We start from the raw sequence: 20,419 nt of genomic DNA, 5'->3' as shown, positions 1-20,419 counted from the left end.
GGAAGTGAAACAAAAAAGATGCAATTTTAACTTTATCTACATTAGCGTGGACATGACCTTAGCGTTACCACCCGTATCCTGCTTCTGCCTCGTCTGTCAAAGGACAGATAACCGTTACGCCGTTCCCTCCCTGCAACTGTTTTCTTATCAGCCTATCACTCCATCGCTTTATCCGCTCTATACACAGAACCTTCCTTTTTCAGGCGGCTTCCCTCATGCCCTAGTGGTATTCTAGCACGAGGAGCAGCTGCCTGCTTTCATTTGCAAAAAAGGAAGTGACACACCATCTATTATTCATTGGAGCACACAGGATACCCCTTCTAGCTGGGGCTGCGTTAGCATTACGGCTACATCCGCTCATGGAAGTTAATGAGGGTGGTGAAGTAATTGCAACCGCTAATTTGCATGTGGGCCATCGGACTGTTCCTATATGTCAATGTTAGCAGATGTTCAAAGGGCTCGAAAACGATGGTAGAGGGAGTTAGAATGAGCCGTTGGAGATGGTTGGCAGCGTAAAGGATGGCAGGAAGATAGAGAGAAGCAAGGGAATGTGGTTTCTAGAAAGTAATGAAAAAAGTGAGAAAGGGTGACAGAAATGGGGGGAAATCATAGGAATGAGAAAATGGGGAAGGTGCGCAACGGAGGAGTAGATCACTTACAGCGCTGCCATGTCACATTACATCTCCTTCCATTCACTATGACAGGTAAAAACAACTCACACAAACACCAAACATGCATCAAATATTTAAATATACAATATGGGCAAGTTTCAGCTGATGTATTACACACCACACTCACAGAAGCAGGGGTTATAAATAAATCTGGATCCCCCTGCTCATTAATTATCACTTCCAACTAACACAGCCAAAAATAGGACACACACACACACACACACACACACACACACACACACACATGGAATAAGATATTTGTGCATGGAAGCACACACAAACATACATTCACATACAATGAATTCCCTCTCACAGTCACACCCCTCTGGAGGAAAAGACACAAACTAAAGTGTGAAGCCAGGTGGCTGTGCAGAGCGGGAAGGACGACTCTGGGAAGAAATCAATACTTCCAAATTCACACTCTATTGATCTGAGCGTGATGACAGCCTTTCAGCTCGGCGTCCGCACACACACACATCACACACAGACAGGATGAAAAGAGTTGGCGGATTGCCACACTGAGTAGCTCAATAAATGTCACTGTGTTGAGTGTTTGTGAGAATGTCCAAACCTGTAAATATACAGTCGATGGTCTGAACACATGTATGATTGTCAGCCTGCCCATTTATTCCTCCCACATTTTGTCAGCTGCTCAAGCTGTGTTTGGAGAGCAAACATTATGCGGAGAAAAACACCATCCTGCCTCTCCCTCTTTCACACATGCATCTACATTTATACATACACCTACTTTCCTTTTCTCTTCACACTCTTTGTCTCACATCCCAGGCTAAAACATGTGACCTATATGTTCTACCCTGCAAAAATAGACCGGGAAAGAGGGAGTGAGAAAAGAGAGCGAGGTGAGGTGTAGCAGATCGAGGAAGAGTAGATGAGCAATGTTAAGTAAACTAAATAGAATTATGGCCGATAGAAACTGTAGGATAAAGAAAGCAAATTGTTCATGAGTGAAAAAAAGGAGTCGGAAAAAGGGAGTAAATTCTCAGGGTGATGTTTGCCTCTCACCTACCATGCAGCTCCACTCACCTCCTGTCCTTCCTGTTTCTGTGAGTGCTACTGACCCTGTCTCTCTTCTAACCTCAGCAGAGAAACAAAGTGAAACACACAGAAACAGGAGGGAGGGTGGGAACGGGGTGGATGTGGTGGTGGTAGAGATTGTGCTGAGGGGTGGAGGGAGCAGAAGAGAGGTTCTCTATATGCTCTCCTAGTATGATACATTCAATAGCCTGCCTTTTGCAGCCTACTGGCCCAAAAAACGAATTCCACACTCAGTGCTCGACACACAAATGTAGTAATCAACCACTACTGCTTCTCTGTAGTGCAGCAACTTAAAGTGTGTAGATGTGAGTGTGTGTAAAGCTCAAGATGTTCTGAAGTGCAAATGACCACAAGGGATACATTATGCAGAGTCCTGTGTGTGTACTAGGGGTCTGTGTGTTCAGTCATCCATCTACTGGTGTGTTTCTGAGGTCATGTGCGCGTGTATGTGCATTTAGCCTGCGGGCACACGGCCTGCCCTACAGTGGACTCCCACCATGCACCTGTCTAAGTAATTATTACTGCAAAACCCCTGCTGTGCTGCCCTAGGGCCACACAAGGCCTGCTTTGACCAGGTCAAGCTCCACACAGGATCAAAATTACTTTTTTCGAAGCTTTAAACTAGCCTTGATGGGGTATCATAAATAAATTGAACGAGTAACCCCTAGTCAGTTCTGTCCATCTTAATAACAGGAAGCAGTGTAATGAGTAAACCCTAGCTGGTCAAGCTGGCTCTGTAGTGTAAATTAGGTAAATAATTAACAGCCTTTAAATAGGCTAACTGCTTGGGATAATGGGTCGTATCTCTTATCTCGCTCTTGCACCTATCCTTCAGACCACCAACGCTAATTCCCCTTTAAGGGACTGTGTGGAACCCATTTTTGAAAAGCAAACATCCATCCAAAAAAAGCTCAGCAGCAGGCATGCAGAATCTGTAAGATATAGCCTCACATTCTGGTTCGTGATGCCATGAGAGTGCAGAAATATACAAAGCCCATGAAATATTTATATGGATATATGGCATAGCTGTAGCGATGCCAGGGCTCTAAATCAAACCTGAATGGCTCTATCCTGAGGCCAAAGGGTTTATTTTCATTGAGACTGGAGAGAGATAGGTTGACACTCAGTGCTAATATACTGTAGAGAGCAACTGCTATTGGGTGCCCTTTAATTTTGTCATTAATTACTTTGTTTACTTTTAGTATGCTGTTTGTAATGATTAAATTAGAGTAAGGAAAGCACAACATGTGAGGATGTTTTAGGTGGAGTCAAATGTAAATGCTTATCCGTAAAAAGAACCAGACAACTGGTTCAGTATTGTAGCTTTGCATCAGTGGAGTGCAATACATTTTGGAGTTACATTTCAGGAATGGGAACATAACAAAGTTGGTTGGACCTTCCGCATTAGTTAGGAAAGACATCTCAGTTTATTTATTTGCTTTAAAAATGATTAAAAAAGACATGGTGCTTTTCTTTACTCAGTGTGTTAACTTGAAATGAAACACGTTGTCGAACACAGACAATGTTCACGTCTTTGACTAAATCCTCCCCTCTCTCTATGTGTCCAACACAATGCATAACATCAGCTCACATCCTTTCATCTAAAGCAGCAGACTGAAAGAGGGTGTAATGCAGTCTAGAGAGTTAAGCTTCCCTCTTACCGATCACATGAACCGTCTTCTGTCAGGAGGCCTCAGATCCCACCTCAGACCTTCAGGACTTGTAGAGCCTCTCTCGTATTTTCTCTGTTTGTCCTGGTTTGACGTTGTCTGTCCATCTCACTTGTTCTTCATTGAAATAAATAAAAATGCAATGTCTATATAGTGTGCACTAAAAAAAATGGTTGGGAATAAGTCCCTGCCTAAGTTAATGTGCCTCTTTGCCTTGGGGTGGGGAAGATGGAGCACATACACAGTAATACATGGTATTAAAGTCACCCTTCATGGTGGGGGGATTCACATGACCACATGACCCTGGGACCTGTGGGGAAATAGCTCCTTAAGATGCTTTTCAAAGTAAGGCAAGGGCCTAAAAGTAGCCCTTAGAGAGGGTGAGGCTCAAACTAAATATGTTGTATGTTGTGTTTTTTGACCATGTTGTCTTGATATGGACTTTTTTTCTCTATAATCAGTATTTCTCCCTTTGCTTTTGTCATAATATAAGAATAGGTGTGGGAGTACAGCTTGGTGACTGCTGAAGTCTGGCATCCCAGGCTTCTGCAAATGCATGTGTTTGAATGTGTCTGGCTCTGTGGGAAAACCCAAAAAATGTTTTTACTGCTGCACTCCACAGCTCATAAACATACAGTTCAGCAGAACAGCTAGGAGTCAGACGCTGAGTTTTATTTTTCTTACTGTGGGAGTTACAGAGAAACAAAAAATAAAGAATTCATAATATGCAGAATGATAACGGATAGTGGCCACAGCAAAGCACTGCTATCAGTCACCAAGTGTTACTCCTCACCCTCAGGTTACACTGTCAAATATTTTTGAGACTTTCAATGCAATTATCCAATTCCGGGAAAAGCAAATAATTACATTTTGCGTAAGGAATACTTTACTGCTTATCATTTGTAATGCCTGCTGTGTCTCATTATAATATGTGTGCTATTATTAAAGTTTCAGGTTCACTAGCAGCTTGAGATTCATGCCAGTTCTTGGAACAGATAATTATCTTTGCTAGTGTAGCCTGCAGTATGTACGTGCATATTTGTGAGTGGGTCCAAGTGCGAACAATCCCAAACAGTCTTTACTCCAACCTCAAATCCAACAGCTTTCTTTTGTCAGTTTTCAAAACTCACAATTGTTCGAAGTAAGGATGGTAATATTTTGTTTTGTTTTTGCATTGACACTGATGTTCGGACATAATCTCTATACTTTTACAACTTAAAGATGTCAAATTTGCTTAAATGCAGTTGCGGTTCAGAGTTGTGTTTTAAACTATGAAAGGTAAACTGGTGGCAGATTGGAGACTGCTGGTCAGTTCCTGAAGAAATGCATATGTAACTGTTTTTCCAGGACCAGTCATTTGTAATCATTCATAAATGAGACCACCTTTTGATCTGGGATAGATAACGTTAAATCGTATTTGGTTAGGTCAATGTTTAGGCTCTACATTCCTTTCATAGTTTTACAGTGTTCCTCATTTATCAAGCAAAGTTATGTTTTGATAAAAGATTATTTTCAAGATTTACAATATGGACAAATATGTTTGCACAGCCCCACCTAGTGTCAGCAGAAAGTATTAAAAATAATGATTACAACAAAATGCAAAAAATAAATTAAAATATATATAAAATATATTTTAAGATCATGGTTAATCATCTGCTTCGTCTGTACATTGCTGTTTTAGTATGTGTTCTTCTAATTAGTGTCTACAGTGTGTGCCTATTGAGCTGTTTAGAGCCATGTGGGACAAAACCCGATCCTGCCCCTCCCTCTCTCTGTCTAAGTGAACGGTGACTGTAAAAACTACACTGCGCATGCTCAGAGTATTTTCCTATTTAATGTGTGTGGCAAAAAATAATGACCATAGGGCAGTGGTTCTCAAAGTGGGGGGGGCAGGGGGGGGGCGCGAGAGACCAGGAGGAAAAATGGTTATAAAAAAAAAAAGATTTAAAAAAAAAATCATAATTTTAAAAATGATTGATTCGAAAATAATATGATGCAGTACTATTACGTCTGGGTCTCTGTGTTTCATTAAAGCTTGGCTCTGTGTGTGGTGTGTGTGTGTGTGTGTGTGGTGTGTGTGTGTGTGTGTGTGTGTGTGTGTGTGTGTGTGTGTGTGTGTGTGTGTGTGTGTGTGTGTGTGTGTGTGTGTGTGTGTGTGTGTGTGTGTGTGTGTGTGTGTGTGTGTGTGTGTGTGTGTGTGTGTGTGTGTGTGTGTGGAACGAGCCATTTTGTGTGCGCGAGCGAGAGAGAGAGCGCATCGGTACCGGAGATCGTTGTTGTTAGCTTCTGGTGCTAGCGAGCTACGCTAACGGATATAAGGAGTTTTTTCAACAACAAAGTGGAGGAGAGTCCTCTCCTGTCAGACTGAGAGACTCAGTGAGCAAAAGGACTCTCTCAGTGTTATCTCAGTGGGTCTCAAACGTTTTGGTCACCAATAATGTAAACAATTATTTCCGAGGCACACATTTATATGATCATTATAGTTATAAAAAAATAAGAGAATAAATGAAAAACAGCTATGAAATACTATATGACAGTAAAACAAGAATAAAGTTTAAAAGGGTGATTTGTAAAATATCCATAAAGAAAAAGTAAATCTGGTTACAGTTCTGTTTCAAATGGGTGTTGAGAGAGTTATCCATAGATCTCTTCATGTTGCTCTCAAAGTGCACCAGATTGATGCATTTAACTTCAATATTTAAAAATAAATCTTCCCGGGGGAGCTTGCCCCCGGACCCCCCTATGTGAGGTCCACACACCACCTATAAAAATAGCACTTTACCCCTGCTTACACCTATATGCCGTGAGCTGATTATCGAGCCTTCATTGTAACAGTTGCGGGTACATTGTGTATATGCGTGTGGGGAGTGTTGCAGTAGAAAATTCCACTGTAGCGACCGGTACATTAATGGGAAACCCTAAATGTTTGAGCACCCTCTATGAAACGTCAAGCTACCCCACAGCACCCCCAAAAGAAATCTCTGGCGCCGCCACTGAGCCTGACTTGTGTTGGGGGGGCCCGACTTTTTTTTCTCCAAAGGGGGGGCCTGACAGAAAAAGTTTGAGAACCACTGCCATAGGGGCATAGAACTGCCATCCTCACCATACGTCATCTCACATAATTCAGAGGTGATTGGCTGTAAGTACGTGTGCCACGAAAAGTGTGGTGTGTGAAGAGCAGGTGAAGAGGAGGAGAGAGACGCGTCCTAAAACCAGGAAGTAAGCTGTGCATGGCTTCCCTCCACAAGAAAGCAATGAGATTTCTCCATAGGATTTTAGAAAATAGCTCAAAATAAGATCTGTGGGAAACGTACCTGTTAGATAAATGCACGTTTTGTTCAGCCGGATAATATCCACATGTCTACCCTACTTTTATAATTTTCGAATCATAAATCCATCATTTAGATTTATGATAGACTTTTGAAACTACAAGAAGATAAGGAGGACTTTTACAAAAAAGTAATAGAGATTTTTGTCCAGAAGGATAGGCAAATGGACTTCATCTTCAAGTCAAGGTAAGACCACCATTTTATTGAAAATGGGATCTTACTAAGAGAGAACAATTCAATATTTAAATGATAAAATTACATTTTTTGGGTATCCTTTTGTTGAACTGTCTGTTTAAAATTAATTGAAGCATCAGACAAAAAAAGCTTTTGAAAATAATATTATATTTTGATTTAGGTCAAAATATAATATTTGTAAACCTGAAGAGTCTGAGCCAGTGCCTCACCAGCCATGAACCTCACTGCAGAAGCTTATATATAGACATCTAAGTTTTTTGTGCCCCACCACTTTTGTACATATAAAAACGCCACTGAGCGAGGATAATGCCCATAACCCACTGCCTGCATATTCTCCTCTGATTCATTGTTGGCCTGTGTAACCCTCCAAAAATCTCTCTTGTTTAAAATGTCCAGCTTTGTGTCTTGGTGAGTGTTGTTTTTTTTCTTATGTGTTAGCACAAGTGGATATGGAGATGCAATGCCAGATAGGCTGCTCTACATGCTTGAAAACTACTTTAAAGTCCATCATAGTGTGTTATCTCCGAGCAAATTATTTGAGTGTTACAACAAATACCCATTACATAAATGGTTTGAAGGTGGAAAAAAAACCCACAAGCTATTACCAAGATTTTCCACTGAGAACGAGCGAGGGCTGGCAGACATCCTGAGGAAGGCCAGTTGCTGATAAGGCCTCCAGGCAGGGGAAAGGCTGTTTACATGTTAAAACAGACGCCCACTGAACTGACCACAGTACACACCTCATTGCACAGCTCAAGTCAAAATGACCTCTGAACTGTGCTGAGCACTGTGTCTTCAAGTGTGCATGAGAAGCAAAGAGACAGTGAGAAAGCTAGGGAGAAGCAGTCCGTAAGATACACTGCTGAATGAAGTCCACGTGCTTCCCTTTATGTTTACCATCTACTCTTCCTCTTAAACCTCAGGAATATTGCTGGGCTACTCAACTCGTAACCATAAGAAGTCCCATTGTTCAGAAGTCTATGAGAAAATGACCCAACTTCTTGCTTGATTTATCTCCCCAGTAAATATTTTCTTCAAATTCAAATTCAAAAGCTTTTATGCTTAAGCTTGACGTGTGGATCGCCTCAATCTCTAGTTTCAAGAATTCTTCTATCCAGAGTAACGTTCCTTTTTGTAAATGATGATCCCATTTAAATACCACAGTGCTTTTTGGTGTGTTTCTCCGAGTTTTTAGTCTCATAACTCTAACCCTGTCACAGAGATTTCAGCTCATTCAGGTGTTAGTTTAGTTTGAATGATCTTGTTTAATGTTCGGTTGTACTTTGCTCCACTGCCTCGTGTCACTTCTGGTTGCAAACAAATTGGCCACAATAGCAAATTCAAGGCTTCAGAAGCGTAGTCCATCAAAAATGGGTGACATCACCGTGACCAAATCCACTGGTTATACAGTCTTTGGTCCTACTACAATCATTTCTAATTCTGCATAAACTTGAACTCTACTTTTCCTGAATATCTGTAGTCACTAGAAAATGCAGGGTGACAGGGAGGACATTTTTAACCAGAGCTACGTAATGTGGACACAATAAATACAGGGTCTACTACATTACTTCTCTGTAAGGCTCTTTTGCTCATTATGCATTACATTTTTGCCAGATGCTTTCCTCTGTTTTCCATAATGTCAGATTACAGTAAATCCTGTCATTTCAGATTCTCATTGGATCCCCAAAGTCTCCATAACCCACAAATTATACTTGACATGACAATGTGTCATAGCTGCTACAGAGCAACTTTGTATGGAAAGAGCAGCAGAGTGAAAATGTGTCTTTACTAGTTAATAATGTGCATAACAACAGCTTTTTGGTGGTGTGCTAATGTTTAAAAAAACTATAGAAATGATTTGCTTGTTCTACTAGATGTGTCACTTTAAAGCACTAGGCTTATCTTTAAGTGGGCATGATAGCTTGTGTGGATTTGTATGACTTTTTTATTTGAGTCAATACACCATAAAACTACAAAATCTAATTGATTCCTCGTTGGTTCAGTGCACTAGATGGAGATGAAAAAGTGCATCAGCCATTAGAAATGTAATATTGTCAATTTTTGAGATGGCACGTTTCCATTAGATGTGAAACAATGCATCCACAGCTCGAACACAATGTGATCAGCTCTCATTGATTTTTGGAAGAAGCACTCTCCAGCGGCTGATGGCAGGAGAGGAACTTCACCATTAGTTTTTTATTGTGTTTCTAAATAAGATCATTTCTTTATTTATTGCCCAACGTCACTCAATCTGATCTTATTGTCCCTTTTTATCTGATCTCAAGCTCAGTCTGGTGCTGATCTGGTTTGGAAGGACTGAGATAAACTTGTAGAATTGAAAATAAACAGACTGCACAGATTTAGGAAGAACGATTTGAGGAAATACAAAAACTAGAGGAAAATACACAGAGAGAAAGAGAGCTTTATCATTAACTGTGGGAGAAGCATGCTAAGCTATAACCTGATTGTGGCTTTGGTCTGCTCCCTCCCACAGACAGCCTCTTCCTGTAGGGCTGAACTCTGCCGACCTGAGGGGGCGAGACACTGCACAGACTACAGCCTGGACTCTAATATCACTAATAATCACTACAGCCAAGAAACCACAGACAGAGAGCACTGAGAGAGTAGAACAAGAAGAGAGATAGTGTTGTATGTGCCTGTTATTTTGTCTATGTTTTGTTGTCTTTGTGAAGCACCGGACATCTCGTATTTCTCTCGTTGTTGGCATATCTTGCTTTGTTTATTCCCAACCATGAATCAACCCTGAAGCCTGAACCATGAGCATAATAGACAGCCAAGGAGAGAGTTGTAAGCTATGTAAACAAATGAAATGAAATAAAGAAATAGGACATCCTGCTGTAGACTACATTACTGCAGATGTAACTTGGACGAAGCTGACATAGTGTCGACTGTGATTGCATATAAAGCAGTTTCCAATTCTTCCCCCATTGATTTTCAGCTCATTATGAGATGAACAAAAACCAGCAGCTGTCAGGAAGATGGGAAATCAATCTATAAATGTATGCTTTGTGAAATGGTTGTCAGTGGTATCAGCGTGAAATGTTCAAAATAATAGGTAGGCCTGAAGGGAAATCCTTGTGTTTTCAACCTGGGATTTATCTTCAATGATGATATGATACCATGAGAGTCACTCATAGGTTAGCTGACAAGAGCGAAAACAATTTCACCATGCTCAGCAGCTTGTTACAATAGCTTCATGGATTTCAAGGGGGCTACTTTGTGAGTTTGAGATGAACATAAACACTTTGTGTGTCCCGAGTTATGTTGTTTTTGCCATAGTCCATGTTTCCCAGATCACTTTAACTGAGCTAGGGTTGAGTGATTTGTTTTGATAATATCTGTGGATGTTTTAGACCACAGTGATTTGTGATGATCAATGTGATCAAGTACCTTGATTAGTATGGTATTTCATTTGCTTGAATAACCAGAAAAAACAAACAAACTCCAAAGTATTGCTTATTTTAAGCAATATTTTTAGTTTCTTAATTATTTTTTCAAAGATATACTCATATCACAATATAAACTCTTAACAGATGTGGTTAAAGTGTTAAATGTCATCATGTCACAAAGTAAGACTCAATAATGCTACGATAACAGCACCTAATACATTTAAAATCATGAAACAAGGGCAAAAAACACACATTTGCTAGGATTAAGCCTCAATAGAAGTGTAAGAATATACATTTCTGCTGTTGGTATACTTCACATCTGTCCAATTTCCCCGGGCACAATGTGTTGCTCTGTGCCACACTGAACACGTGGAAGACATGGTGTTAGCTAGGAGGCTGCTTGGGCTCTTTCAGCAGGCAATTTGTTGAGTCTGAAGAGAAGGTACATGGCGTCGCGACCTTGCTTGAACAATTCCCAGGAATCTCCCCTTACGTAAGTAGAAATGGGAGGGGGGAGTGGTGCGTTGTAGGTTAGAGGTGTGTGTTGATCCCAAAGGGGTTTAATCTATGTGATTGGTCTTCATTCTGTGAGAGAAATGTATTACATGTGGGAAGATTAAACGGATAGGACAACAAAATGTTATGATAGCTAAGATAAGGTTTTATAGAAATCCAAATTGAGCCTTAAACAAAGAATGAAAAGGTTTAAAGATAAACATAAACTCATACAACATACTAATCTCCCTTACACTCTGGACCTAATCTGAGTATTGCTCACACAAAGCAGAACCATCTGTATCTGCCCTAAGGGAGTCCTCTGTGAGTGTAATGTTTTCCTTTAGTTAAGAAGGGAAAACACAAGATAACATGTACTGTACATAAATCTTCATAATTCAAACAGAATGCTGTGAATTTAAAAAACTGAAGCCACATGCTTTGGGATTTTGCATAATTGCAGATAACAATGGAAAACATTTCCTTGGGTAAATAAACGGCTTTTTGAGGGAATTTGTTCCTGGACTGGATCCAGTTAAAAATAAATATACATTTGGACTCAGGCGTTTTATTCCCATTTAGTGTTTTTAGAATCGAGGGGAGATTATTTCAGGAAGGATGAGAATAAGGAGAGAAAACGAGTAGGATGTAGAAGCATGCAGGGCTGGTGAGCTGGCTGAGCTGGCTGAGCTTCTACCATGTGCTTCATGGGTGAAATCATGGGTTCAAGTCCAGCTCACGGCCCTCTTTGCGTGTCACACCCGCTCTCTTATCTTTCCTCTCACTCTCTGTGGTTACCTATCTTGAAAAGCCAGAGTGTCAAACTAATCTTGAGGATGAAGTGCAGCCAAAGGGGAGAGGTTTGTTTATTGGCATTGTAGAGCTGATGCCTGCGGCTCCAAAGAAGAGAGTTGTGGCCAAAGCCTTTCATTTCTACAACCTCCTTGTCTTTCCACCTCTGTCTGCTTCTGTGATTTTCTTCTCTTATTCTATAATCTGTCTCGACACACTGAGGAGCTAACTGAACGCAGCATAGCACCGCAGGCTAAAAGGCTGCACAAAGAGCAGCAGTGGGATATTGGACAGACGTGAGGCCTGCTGGGTTCAACACTAGATGTTGTGATGTTGACTGGCCTTTCTTTATGTATTGGGATATTCCAGTGGTGCTAAAAAAAGAAATGGGTCAGGCTGAAGAGCAATAGAAGGGAGAGGAGTGACACATAAAGAGAGAGGTTGATAATATAAGAGTAATTAGGAAATAATGGAGAAAATAACACAATGGGAAAATCCAGAAATATCATACAGCTATATTACAGAGTGAAAAAGGGAATGGGCTGAGTGGCGTAACTATCGAGCCGGCCAGGGACCCATGCAAAAAAATAAATATATTTCTTTTTTTTCAAAATCAAAAGTTATAAGTAGGCTATAGCCTACTTATAACTTTTGATTTTGAAAAAAAAGATAGTATACTATATAGCTATAGCAGCAGAAAGTTCGGCAGCATTATAACAAATTGAATAGCTTGCATTTATAATGTACAGCAAACCAAAACACAAGAGCTGCGCTCAAAAGAGAAAGGACAAGAGAGAACAAGGAGAAAAAACTTACAAAATTAGACAGAAAAAAATACTGGAAAACATGAATGACCATACCTGTCATTGTTGCGACCGCAGAACGCTCATTCTCAAAGCTCAAATTGATTAAGACGTAGGCTATTTAAGAAGCAGCATGGGACAAGAATGACTCAGTGGATTGGCAACACTCTCAATAGAGAACAGCAGAGCCCGGAAGTTAGACCTGAGCAGCGTTGTTGACGGCTTTGCTGAGCGCAAGGCCCTTCTAATGGTGAGTGTAGCTTTTCTCTTGTTATGGAGAGGGTTCGGAGATTAAATCTGTAGCAATGTAATTGTGACCTCTCTTATGTGGGAAAATGCGCAGGGTGCGCGCCTATGTAACCTGTGTCTGTGATAACGTTTGGCCGCTGTGCCATGATGAAGTTTGATTAATTCTGTGATTAGTTCGCTGTTCCATTGTTTTTTTAAGCATGATTTTTTGTAATAGTCTAATAAATATAAAATCATTGCCAGTGTTATCAGTTGCAAGTGTGTATTTGTTGTAATAATGGCGACTTGATTTTAAGCCTGTGTGAAGGGCAGCCCCGTGTGTGTGTGTGTGTGTGTGTGTGTGTGTGTGTGTGTGTGTGTGTGTGTGTGTGTGTGTGTGTGTGTGTGTGTGTGTGTGTATGTGTGTGTGTGTGTGTGTGTGTGTGTGTGTGTGTGTGTGTGTGTGTGTGTGTGTGTGTGTGTGTGTGTGTGTGTGTGTGTGTGTGTGTGTGTGTGTGTGAGAGTTAGGGCTACACGATATTGGAAAAAACTGACATTGCGATATTTTCTTCCCCTGTGATATATATTGCGAAATTAAAAATACAGGAATTGAAGAAAAGACCGTTTTTTTTGGTCCGCAAAACATCCTTTCTTGAACTTTAATGCTATACAATTGGTATTTTTTAAACGATATTTAACCGGATGAAGGATTTTAGTCACGGACTTCTGGATCTTAAGTTATCAGAGCAACAATCTGAGCTAGCTCGTGATCTGATGAAGAATGGTTGTGATTGGTGGTTTGCTGTGCATGCAGAGCCTGCATGTCACTCACTCAAGTATCCCTGACATGAGAGCTGCGCAAGTTTTCCTTTTGTAGCAAGCAGCAAAATAATTGTAACATGACGTGTTTGATTTCACTTGGCTACTTAATATCGCACGTCCTAAAACAAAAAAAAGAATTGCACGTCCGGTAGTTTCTGTAGAGCTGTCTGCCCGTTTTGTGAGTGCACTGCGCGTGCGCACTTGTGGCATTGTTTGGGATGACTTAATTAAAAAATAGCGTCCACCTAGTAAAAAAAGATCCCAACTACAACACTGGTTGGCGCTTCTGAGTGGTTGTGTGTGTCCTTGCTTGGGGGAGGACACACTGAAATATCTCTCAGAGGGGCGTGGGGAGTGGCTCCTTATTTTCATCTAAAGTAACAGACAGATAATCAGCACTTTTGAATCAGGGCTGAAACAGAGGGGATTATGGGATGCTACAATGATCTGTTTGGTATTTGGAGCCAAACACTTCAGAGACATGTTTTGTATATCTGAGACCTATAATATAACGATGAAAAACAGTATAATAGGGGACCTTTAACATAACCCCCTGTTTAGATCTGGTCTAACTTCTATATTCCACAAAACAAAAGTAGGTGTTTGGCATATGGTTATAGTGTGGGGTGACTTGTGAACAAGCATTTTTGAAATAATGCATTAACAAATCATTATTCAGAATAAGAAGAAGTTGTAACTGTTGAGTACTGAGTTCTGGATTAAGTCGTGGACTTCGGGTCGTGGCTGAACCTGTCTCTGCGGTCCTGCCTTGGGTCTCGTCATGCTGCTTCCCTGATGGCTTCCTCAGGATTGTAGCTGACATCCTCGTGGATTCATCTTCTTATTACAGACACATGCATTTCCAAACATTCGGTCTATATGCTGTCAAATGTATTATCTCTTCGATGTACACACGGCATCTATTGCACGTCTGTCCGTCCTGGGAGAGGGATCCCTCCTCTGTTGCTCTCCCTGAGGTTTCTCCCATTTTTTCCCCTTAAACTGTGGGTTTTCTCTGGAAGTTTTTCCTTGTACGATGTGAGGGTCTAAGGATAGAGGGTGTCGTTTTTCTCATACTGATATTCTGAACAATCTGTGCTGTTGTATTTGCTGTAAAGTGTCTCTACTGTAGGCTATTTTTATTATATGTACAGCACTTTGGCTCGACCAAAAATCGTTTATAAATGTGCTATATAAATAAAACTTGATTTGATTTGATTTGTTCTTCCCATTATGGCAATATTGCATATTAGTCCCAATGTCTCCATGCCTTTTAGACTACCTATTTAAAAATGTTTTTAAATGTGGCTGTGTCTTTAATCATAGTGAGAGAGGAGGATGACGGGAAACATTAGTGGGAAAGCAATTAGGATATTTTGAGAGGAGAGAGTGGAGGTACATCAGTCAGATAAAACAGGGAAACACAAAGTGCTTGAAGAGAAGTGAAATGAATCAAAGTGATGATAGGAGATGAAACCACATAAAGAGGGAAAGGAAAGAGAGAGACGTTGATGAGGGGATGTTGAGTATTGGACAGGCTTTTACATTACATTTCTCTCTTGCTGCCAGCCGGATACATCATTAGCTAGACTAGTGTCGGCATGGTATATCTTTTATTTTATGAGAATTTAAAGCAAGCTCATTTTTTTGAGCAGAGTTCTGCTTGCCTGTACTCTTTTTCTCTCCGATCCCGTCCCTGCACTCGTTTTAATTAACCAACTTTTAAGTGCTTTTGATCTTGCGCTGTAAGCGTTTTCAGTGGGTCTTGCTAAATCTTTGCCCAGCTCTGCTGCAAAGTGTAGCTACTTGATTTTTAGATTGACAGCCCTGAGTTTGCGTACCCCAGAGATACTGGAGAGATGCTGCGACTACTGCGCATCCATCTGTCAGTCTGTCAGCTGCCACATCAGCTAGTGGATACAGCCAAAGCTGCACACCATGCACACAAATAAACACAAATAGCACATATTACCCCTATTAACGCCAGCTTTAGTGCATGCACAAATGAGAGGAACACACACTCGCAGATGTGTACAATGGGGACATCATTTCCTCTTACCCATCTCCCTTTTCTGGGGCTGAATCCCACATGTTCTTCATACCCCAAATCTATCAAAAACAATGTCTTATGGGGGGGGGTAGTTATCTGCCTATGTTGCTAAACCTCTGTTCAACTCACCTCATTCTGTCTCTCACAGCTATAATAGAAGCCTTCTATCTCTGCCGTAACAATGCGGTGAGCTGGGAATAAGTAAGCAACTAAACATTCTAGCTGAGAAACAGGCCAGAGGCTTTACCCCTTCTTAAAGTCAGACAGAGAGAGAGAACGATGGAGACAATGTAAAGTCAACTATGCACGTTTAAAAACAACTTCCTTATTCTTAGTGCAATATTCTCAGACAATGTCTCGTGCCGGGCTATCTTTTTCAAACATGCTTGATATGCGTATCTTATTACATAAAGGGCAAGGGCTTGAATCATACTGCCCAACATTATAGCCAGTGGAATGCTGTTGATATGCCATTTTACACAATTGCTTTTACACTATACTCAATGTTATATAATGCCATGAATGTATAACACTATATATAATAGATTAAAATGATTGCTGAGGGGATTTTGAGTCTTTGCAGTAGAATGAGAAAGAAAATAAGCATATCTTGTTCTGAGCTCGAAAGAACGATAACTATATTCTCAATGTTTTTCATCACAAAACAGGTTAGTATGCTGGATTTAACAATACCATAAAGGTTTTCTAAGTACTTTTATTGTTTTTGAAATCCCCATATGATTAGTCAGTAACTGCAGTATACAGTGTAACAAAAATGAGAGCTGTAGAGAATTGTAACATACATTTAACCACAAACTTAACTAGTAATATTATGGAAAGTCAAACATCCTTCTTTAAAATGTTGACTTGTATTTCAGAGAAATGTTTGAAATTCCCTTATTCATTATTTGCATAAAACATGTTTTTTTAAGGAAGAGAACATATTCTTAACCTCACATGTGAAACAGAGATTATATTCATCATCTGGTTTATAAAAACAAGGTTACTCGTGGATTCTGGCATGCATTCTGACACCACCCAGAGTCAGCCAAATACAATTCTCATTTTAAGGACGATTTATTTATGAATCTGCTACTGATTCATTTTATAATAATTGTTCTGTCTGTAGCCAGTGCCAATCTAATGCTTGTTTGCATTGCTAGACATCATCAAATACTGACTAAATGGGGCCTCAATTAAATCCATTTACGAGATTAGTAGTGCATATCCTTTGAGAAATATTTCAAACAATATCATTTTTGTCAAGGTGCATATTTCAGACCAGCTACCCTTTTGAATATTAAAATCCAGGAGGGTCACCTAACCTGTCTGTAGTGCAGGTATGTAGTGAAGGAATAAAACCACCCCAAGCTTTATTCCACTCCTCTTTTCCCTTTCTCTTTCCTAATGACTATTACCCAACTCTGTGAAACTCGGCTGTGGCTTTGAACTTCCATATTTTTCACCTCGTTAACCAACTCCTACTTTTATTTAATCATCAGCCCGCCTCTGCTTTGCCGTGAGGAAAATTGAAAATCTGAAAATAAAACATCTCAGTCTGTGCCATGTAGCGTGAAATGTAATGTATGTAAGAGTAACGTTTTCTCAGGGGGAAATTGATTTTCCACTCCGTTGCGACTCGGGCATAATCCATCACTTTCGCATCTTGCTGAACTAAGATGAAGAGAGTATTGGTCACAGGGTTGTAACTGCCTTAGTTGCACCTTGTGCTTTCTTAGATATAATTGTTATATTCTATACTTTGTGGAGACATGTATTTATCATGAAATAGGGAAAAATCATTTTTTGAAGTCATTTGTTGTCTTTATATGCATTGGTTTTGGACGATATGTGATGACTGATGGACAGCATATGTATACTTACACCCTCCTATTGTTAGTGATAACATGAAAAACAAATATTAAACTCTGAGCCAATGTCAGAAAGATTTACATATTAAAAGAACAGAGACAAGATTCAGGATGATTGATGAGGTTATCAGAATGCATATATTGAAACTGTTCAAAGTTAAAAAAAGGTGGCTAATCACCACCAATTCATTGTGTGTTTATATGAGTGATTGTGAATCTATGCAAGGCAGACAATATCCAAAATTGCCTCCATTTTCAGATAATTTTAATCCTGTCTGTATAATACTACAACCCTACAACCCCTTTCTGAGCTCTCTCGATCCTTGACCTAAATTCAATAATTCATTTATTTATTCATCCTTTATTCAAATTATGCTGAATCACTGAGGGCACACCCGTATGCCCAATTATCTCAAAAGTACAGTTAAAACTGAAAATAAAACACACAACAAAAAACAACAAAGAAAACAAAAACAGTGTGGATACATTTCGAATCTTGCTTTTAAATAACCTACAACTGTAAACCACTGAAAAGGATTTACAAAACTATTCTCCATTAAACAGTCTTCAATTTAAACCTGTTTGCACAATTCAGTAGGCCCCTTTAACATGCTTTACAATAACAGACTGTATAATTACCCTCTAAAATCTGAATACCATTCCTCCTCCGGACTACTCCTTTCACTTCCATCGTCCTTAATTAATGTATGTAGGTGGTGCCCTCACATACCAGCCTTCTCTTCCCAGTCTCCACCTGAGCAGAGGTCTAATCAGCCAGAATGAATGCAAACACCTGTGTGGGTCTGCAGGGTCTTTAAATGGGTCACACTCAGTGGCACAGGTGCTGCTTGTGGAGCTAATTGCTGGTTCAGACTAACAATGCATGAGTGAAGAAAAGGGAAAAAAATAACAGATACAAAAAGCCTTTCTGACGTACAAGACAATACATATTTCTTCTGAGCCACAGCTTGCACATTCTGTCAAATCATTACGCTGCAGTCGAATACTATTGTCTTCTTTCTGTCTGAGTGTCTCCCTCTGAGCTTTCCTGCTCTCATCTTTTATTTTCCTTATTTTGTACTGACAAAGCTTACTGCCAGATGTCTTTATTTCTATACATCAACAGTCGGGCATTTAAATTGCTCACACTACGCACTTAAACCACGTCGTCATTGTGTTTCTTACTTATTTTATTGTATACAGGGAATTGCAAGTATAGAGCAGTATAGGCTACCACTTGAGAGGCCCAATTTATTTGTGTAGCTTCTAGCCAATGTATCTCCTAGTAACAGCTACAAGAGGCAAAGGGAAAATATTGATTAGTGCTTTCACCACTTGCTACACCAGTGAATGAGGCAGCGTGAGGAAGTTCGGTCAAACGTGAAGATGTTAGTATCAGGAAGTTCGGAAGATAATGAAAGTCTCCTTGAAACATGTCTACTGTTTATGTCACAAGGACACTGCTCAAGTGAACAACAGCTCTTAGGCAAGACAAGACAAAGTTTGTGTACTTTAATAGTACCCTAAACCATCATTTAGTGCACTATTCTCAGCTTGATTTTAATTTAAGGTTTCATAGAGGTCAGACAGTCCCGTAAAATCCATCCATGATCCCTAAACAGATCATGTGTAGATTCCATGTTAATGGAGACGAGGATCCAAGTCATTAATTCCAAGGGCAGCTTTTATTCTGCTCTAAACCAAAGAAAAAGACACACAGATAGCTGGGCTGAGAGAGGAGGGTGTATTCCCTGAGCAGGGGGGGAGATATCAAATGAAATCCGTCTCCCACTCCTCTCCTTACTGCCTCCTACTCTTCGCTTCAAGGAGAAATGAGACAGAGGGAAAGAAAGGGTTGCCAAGGTCACTTTCATTCTCCATTTCTCTTTCCCATTTACTCACACAATCTATAGACACGTGAATATAATGTTTTCAGAGACACCATTTCCCCTGATGATGGGAGTCCTGCTTAATTAGTCTCTGCAGTGGTCATGTGACTAATCTCTGGGTTGCTAAAGCACCGTGAATATACCCCTGAGAATACTTTGTTGCTGAAGGATTTTAAACATCACTCATGTCGGTGTTGAATTGAAAGTGATGCCTTAGATAACTAGAGTCAGAACACTATCAAGATCGTCATTATGACAACATAAATATTGAAGTTTACCAACATAAATCGTGTTTGTATCACGATTTAGCAAATAAATGTATGTAAAAATAATCAAACTGTGTCTCAGCACTCTGTTGCTAGCAGCAACCATTAGCCCTGACAACTCAGTTGTATTGACTCCTTCAGTGCTGACGTCAGGAATACGTCACAGTGAAGCCGGAGGACACACAAAAGAAAGACTGGAGGCAAAAACAAATTGGAGTAAGCTGCAATTAAACAGGAAAAAAGGCATCTTGTAGTGTTGTTGAATGCCAGAATCAAAGGTCTTCAACTTGAAAATGTATTACATATCAGCTCTAAACTATACAAATAAACTATAGTTAAATGCAGTAATAAGACTCAAGGGTTGATCTGAGGTCCAGATTATAGAAATGCATGCAAACTCACACACAAGGTTGTAGAAACATCAAATTGCAGTTGCTACTGTGTCTTTTAGAGCATATTAATAGCCACAACATGGCTTAAACTGCTACTGTGGAGCTTAATGAGTTTATAAATCTCACAGTACTCATCATATCCTAATTATTTCTTCATTTTAGGAAAAAGAGAGAAGCTTATATTCTCAAGTCCCTTCTCCCTTACCTCAACTGCACAGACATCTATATCAACCAGTCTTAACCAGAGAGAGAAAGCAGAGAGACATTTTATTTTCATTTTTTTTCCAAAGCTTCACAAATTACCAGTTTCTTTAAATAGGCTTGGATTGCTCTCTGGTTAAATGAAATGAGAATGTATTTAGGTTCACTGTGAGACAAAGAGGGAAGACTCAGAAGTGACAGAGAGACACATTCTTAGTGTCTCTGTCACGTACACATGGCACAACTTTGCATAACACACTCGTATGCACAGACACATAC

General features: G+C 40.0%; 1 protein-coding gene across 6 annotated transcripts in view; it reads right to left on the bottom strand.

Moving 5' to 3' along the window:
- The window catches only part of kank4 (KN motif and ankyrin repeat domains 4), a 74,237-nt gene that overhangs the window by 26,178 nt on the left and 27,640 nt on the right, over positions 1-20,419 (bottom strand). The window contains exon 1 of one of the 6 annotated variants that reach the window (XM_034210831.1): positions 12,479-12,507. The exons of 4 other annotated variants lie outside the window; for them this stretch is intronic. The gene's annotated coding sequence lies outside the window, so the exon portion shown is untranslated. Of the gene's footprint in view, positions 1-1,698; positions 1,724-12,478; positions 12,508-20,419 lie in introns of those variants that run through there. One more of the 6 variants, XM_034210838.1, reaches the window with a different exon arrangement.

Source organism: Gymnodraco acuticeps, unplaced genomic scaffold (genome assembly GCF_902827175.1).
Source record: "Gymnodraco acuticeps unplaced genomic scaffold, fGymAcu1.1, whole genome shotgun sequence".
Taxonomy (NCBI): domain Eukaryota; kingdom Metazoa; phylum Chordata; class Actinopteri; order Perciformes; family Bathydraconidae; genus Gymnodraco; species Gymnodraco acuticeps.
This window is presented reverse-complemented; position numbering and strand designations above follow the sequence as displayed.